This window comes from Callospermophilus lateralis, chromosome 1 (genome assembly GCF_048772815.1).
Source record: "Callospermophilus lateralis isolate mCalLat2 chromosome 1, mCalLat2.hap1, whole genome shotgun sequence".
In the NCBI taxonomy this organism is placed as follows: domain Eukaryota; kingdom Metazoa; phylum Chordata; class Mammalia; order Rodentia; family Sciuridae; genus Callospermophilus; species Callospermophilus lateralis.
Genome location: NC_135305.1, coordinates 5,310,106 through 5,315,862, shown reverse-complemented (window position 1 = coordinate 5,315,862; position 5,757 = coordinate 5,310,106). Strand labels below are relative to the sequence as shown.

Here is a 5,757-nt window from a genome sequence, read left to right as displayed (position 1 = left end):
CTGAGGCTGGCTTTGAACTTTTTTTTTTTTTTCCAATATTTATTTATTTATGTATCTTTAGTTTTAGGTGGATACATTAGTTTGTTTTTATGTGGTGCTGAGGATGGAACCCAGTGCCTCATGCATGCTAGGCAAGCACTCTACCACTGAGCCACCACCCCAGCCCCTGACTTTGAACTTTTAATCCTCCTTCCTCAGCCTCCTGAGTCACTGGAATTACAGGTAAGCACCCCTGAGCCGAGCAACACTTTTGAGTTTTAGCCTACTTAGAAAGCCAAGGCTGTTGTATTAATGTGAAGATTGTATTATTTGAGAAAATGAACCTGTGAACCTACTTTAAATTCATTCCACAAGCCAGACACAAGCCACCTAAAAAGTTCTTTACCAATGTTCAGGAGTGAAAATGGACTACATAGATCTCTATATAAAGGTTTCATAAATTCAAACTGTGAATTTGTTTCTCCAGAAATAACACACTTGTTTTAAGAGTCTATGTACTCTAAATCAGGTGCGTTATAAATGACCTATCATTCAAGAAAGTCTGGCATTAGTAACTCATTTAAGTTGCTGTGTGTATAAGAGTAATTGAAAAACTGCATTTCTATTAAAATGTTCTGATTCATATTTCCCCAAACTAATACTATGCTGCTGTTCAGTTTAGACTTACTGTAATTTCAAATGCCAACTGTCACATTACAGAGGGACCCTTAAAATCTCTGGAGGGCTTTCTTGTAGAAGATGGGCTGCAGAAGTGGCACAGAAGACCTGGAGTTGGCTAGGCCATGTGCCTCTAAGGTTACTGGGTACCACAGAACCTTTTTGTGTGTGTGTGTGGTGCTGGGGGTTGAACCCAGGGCCTTGTGCATGTGAGGGAGCACTCTACCAACCAAGCTACATCCCCAGCCCAGCACTTTTTTTTTTTTTTTTAAAGGATTTCCTCTTTATTTTATTATTTTTTTTTAAGAGAGAGAGAGGGAGAGAGAGGGAATTTCAATATTTATTTTTCAGTTTTTGGCGTACACATCTTTGTTTGTGGTGCTGAGGATCGAACCCGGGCCACACGCATGCCAGGCGAGCGCGCTACCGCTTGAGCCACATCCCTAGCCCCATTTTTTTTTTAATATACATAATTTCATTACAATTCTTTTTTTAAAAAAATCACAAAATGCAACAGTCTAAAAACCCCTAAATTTACTATGATACTAATTCCTACCAGTTTGCTATGCTATCATACACAAGAAATTAAAGAAACTATCAGAAATTTAAGAACATTCAACATCAGAAGCTTTAAAATCTAACTGTATGTAGTAGCCCTTCAAAAAGCTACAATCTGCATTTTCAAAATTTCTTTTAGTTTTTGATTAACCTTTATTTCATTAACCTTTATTTATATGCAGTGCTGTGCATCAAACCCAGTGCCTCACACACACCAGGCAAGTGTGCTACCACTGAGCCACAACCCCACCCCCTACAATCTGCATTTTTTTAAAAAAGTATTTTCTCTACAAAGAACCTTATCAGCAATACAAAAATCTGTACAGTTTTTCTACTAATGTTGAGCTGCACTTGAATTCACATTCTTAGCACAACAGTTGCCTGCCCACGCACACACGCACCACACATGTCATTACAGGCCAGCCATTTCCTCCTCCTCCTCCTCCTCCCTCCTCCCTCCTCTTGGAGCCTGCTGCCCTACCAGGGCCCTTCCTCCTGCTTCACTGCGCCCTTAGCGGGGTATGCACAATACGCTTTTCATACTGCTCCTTTAGCTTATCCGCTTTCTGTTCACATGCCTGTGTATCCCTGGCTGAGTGCTCAGACCTCATTTCACCCAGTTTGTTTGCAGTATCCTCAGTGGACAAGCCTGGGTGTTCATTGGTCTTTGGGCGATGCTCACAGCAAAATTGAAAGAAGGTAGATGGTGGTCTCTTAGGAGCATTGGGATCTTTTTTCTTCCTTTTCTTATCACCTTTGAGGGGAACCTAATTTTTCATCTCCCTGTAACATTGAGCTTTGTTACTTCAAACTTCGATTCTCCTTGGCCGACATGGGCTTCCATCTCTCCAAGCATTTCTTGGAGAGTTCAGTGAAGCTGATGGTAGAGTCTGGTTGTTTCTTCTTGTGCTCTTCCTGTCAGGTTGGTACAAAGGCTTTTTGCCCTTTGGGGCTTAGTGGGCTCTCCTTTACCCATGGTGGCAGTCACCGGTTCCTTGGTGTGAACTTTTCCTCAGAGTCTCCCAGTGTGGCCAGATCCAGAGAAGCTTCCTTCCTTCCCCTGGTGTGAACTGGTTTATGGCAGAGGCAATCCTCTCCAGAGCACTTTTTGTTTAGAAGATTCCTGGGAGTCACTTCCATTCTCCCCTGTTGGCACACTGGACTGAGGTCCCACTGAAGGTGAGGGATGAATTTTGGTGACTGAGCTCAGGAAGCCGCCAAGAGAACAGAATTCATCAGTGATTTCAAATCTGCTTTATTTTAGGTAGTATTTTTTTCCAGAGTTTTCATAAAATAGTCCAATGATAAAGGAAATTGGTTTTTACAAACTACAAGGAAGACAAACCTCATTGTTTTTTGTTCAAAACTCATAATTTGGCTATTGATTCAAAGGAAGACATGTATTACTTTTTATTTCTTTGGCCAATAAGTTAGGAAGAAGGGAAAGGAAGTGATTTGCTTAAAGTCACATATAAATCAATTCATTAATAGCAGAGCTGATCCTAGAACCTGAGTCTCTCAATTTCAAATTCAATGCTCATTCTTTTTTTTCTTTTCTTTTCTTTCTTCTTTTTTTGGGGGCGGGGAGGGGTGGGTGGGGTAGAACCCAGGGGTACTCAACCACTGAGCCACATCCCCATCCCTGTTTTGTATTTTATTTAGAGACGGGGTCTCACTGAGTTGCTTTGTGCCTAGAAATTGTTGAGGCTGGCCTTGAACTTGTGATCCTCCTGCCTCAGCCTCCCGAGCTGCTGGGATTACAGGTGTGTGCCACTGCGCCTGACTCCCCAGCCTTTTTTTTTTTTTTTTTTTTGCATGTTATCTTTTATTTATACAAAACTCATATAATTTTCCCCAGCCCTTTTTTATGTTTTATTTTGAGACAGGATCTTGCTTAATTGCTTAGGGCCTTGTTAAGTTGCTGGGGTTGGCTTTGAATGTACAATTCTCCTGCCTCCTGAGTTGCTGCGATTACAGGTGTGCACCTGTGCCCAACTTATTCTTTACATACTTTCATTTTTCTCCTCAGTCAGATGCTTTTGATATCTTCCCTCTAATTTTTCTTCTCACTTGTTTCTAACTATGTGAATTTCCTGTAATCTATTAACCAGATTTTAAGAACTAGAAGTCTGGGTGTGAAGAGGCTTTGACAAAGATATCAGGTATGAGAGACTTTGCTACCTCAAAACTGAAGGGCACATTTCCTATTTAATAACTTAAGTCCATTCTAGCAACTAGAATACCACTCAAACTCAGTACATGTGACTATATGCTTATCTTTCATGCAGTTAACAGGGAAGAACTCTAATAAAACGCAAACCCAGAACCAGGGTGGTGGTGCCCCTAGACTTTCACATACTATTTTTACTGAGGCTCTGTAAGAAGTGCTGTGTTTCAGGAGCGCTGGCAGTCTAGGTCACGGTGAAACAGAGGGCTCTGAGGTGACGTAGCTCTTCTTTGCTTGATTTGTCTGTCCTAATCTGAACTCTTGTCATTCTAAGGAGTGTAAAATCTTCCTGAAAACCATGGTTTATTGACCATGGCGCACGCCTGTAATCCCAGCAGTTCCCGAGGGGAGGAGGAGACAGGAAGATCTAGAGTTCAAAGCCAGCCTCAGCAAGGAGGAGGAGCTAAGCAAGGTGAGGAGCTACACAACTCCTGTGGCTAATAAAATACAAAATTGCGCTGGGGATGTGGCTCAGGGGTTGAGTGCCCCTGAGTTCAGTCCTATAGTTTAGTTTTACAGTGAGGAGGATTCTAGATTTCAAAACTTTCAACCCCACTGAAATGATAGTAACAGTTCCAAGAGTTAATGAGAGACTAAGGACTAAAAGAAACTGGCTGCAATGGCCAAGCAGAGAAGCTGGGGGAAGTCCTGAGTCTCCTGGGGGAGCACCAAGAGGACTTGGTCTCCCCAAAGGCAACTTCAAGATTGAGAATCTCAAGTTTGCACAATGCACTCACCTTTCACATTTGAACAAGGCTGAATGCTTTTTAAAAAGTAGGTGATGTCTTTCCATTCTTTATAGAAATAAGGTATACACAAGATTTTTTATAATTTTTGAGTACTAGGGATTGAACCCAAGAGTGTTCTACCACTGAGCCACAACCCAGCCCTTTTTATTTTATACTTTGAGACAGGGTCTCACTAAGTTGCCCAGGGCCTTGCTAAGATGCTGAGGCTGGCCTTCAACTTGCCTGCCATCCTCCTGCCTCAGCCCACGGCCCCCCAGCCCCTGGGATTACAGGCATGTGCCACCACACCCAGATAGGATTCAACTTTTTTTTTTAATATTTATTTTTTAGTTATAGTTGGACACAGTACCTTTATTTTATTTATTTATTTATATGTGGTGCTGTGGATCAGACCCAGGGCCTTGCGTGTGCTAGGCAAGTGCTGTACCACTGGGCCCCAGCCCCAGCCCAGATTCACCCTTTTAAAGTATATGACGCACAGTGTGGGGGTATTCACAGTTGTGCAACCACCACTGCAATTAATTTTACATTTTCATGACCCCCAGAAGAAACCTCATGCCTATTAGCAATCACATCCCTTTTCCTCCCAAGCTTGAATCCCTAGTCGTCTCTGATCTGCTTTCTATTGGTGGACTCCTCCATTCTGGACATTTCATGCAACGGGAATCATACAACGTGTAGCTTCTCATGGCCTGCTTCTGTTACTCAGCACGATGTTTTCCAGGTTCATACAGGTGTTGTGCTTATAAATATTCCATCCCTTCCACTGTCAAATGACGTTGTGCGGAGCTACCCCTCCTACCTATTCATCAGGGAAGGACATTTGAATTGTTCCCACTGCTTTTGTGTGGACATTTTTCTTTCCCTTGGGTTGACCATGGGAGTGGAATTGCTGGGTCACATGATGACTCCATGTTCAACCTTTGAAGAACTGCCAGACTTTTCCAAAACAGCTGTACTATTTTATATTGCCACCAGAAATGGATAAATATTCCAACTTCTCCATATCTTCCATCCATTAATTATGATGTGAAGTGGCATCTCATGATTTTCACCTGCATTTCCTTGATAGCTAATGATGTGTGTATCCTCCTCCACCCCATTGGTAATTGAACCCAGGGTGCTCTAACACTGTGCTACACCCCCATCGATTTTATTTTAAGACAGGGTCTTCCTAAGTTGCCCAGACTGGCCTTGAACTTCAATCCTCCTGCCTCAGCCTCCTAGTACGATTATAGAAGTGTACCATCATGCCTAGCTTTGTGTGTGTGTGTATATATATATATATATATATATATATATATATATATATATATTTTTTTTTTTTTTTTTTGCGAAATATCCAAATATTTTTGTGTGCTGGTTCCCTGAAATTTCCATATGAATTTCAGGGTCAGCTTGCCAATTTATGAAACAATGGCAAATGAAATTTTGATAGGAACTGTGTTTTTTTTTTTTTTTTTTTTTTGGTCCTGGGGTTTAAACTCAGGGGTACTCAACCACTGAGCCACATCCCCAGCCGTATTTATAGACAGGATCTCACTGAGTTGCTTAGTGCCTTGCAGT

At 41.8% G+C, this 5,757-nt stretch overlaps 1 pseudogene; it reads right to left on the bottom strand.

Annotated features, from left to right (window-relative positions):
* Positions 1-1,627: 1,627 nt before the first annotated feature.
* On the bottom strand, positions 1,628-2,191 carry LOC143408858 (high mobility group protein B2 pseudogene; annotated as a pseudogene).
* Between the last annotated feature and the right edge of the window lie 3,566 nt (positions 2,192-5,757).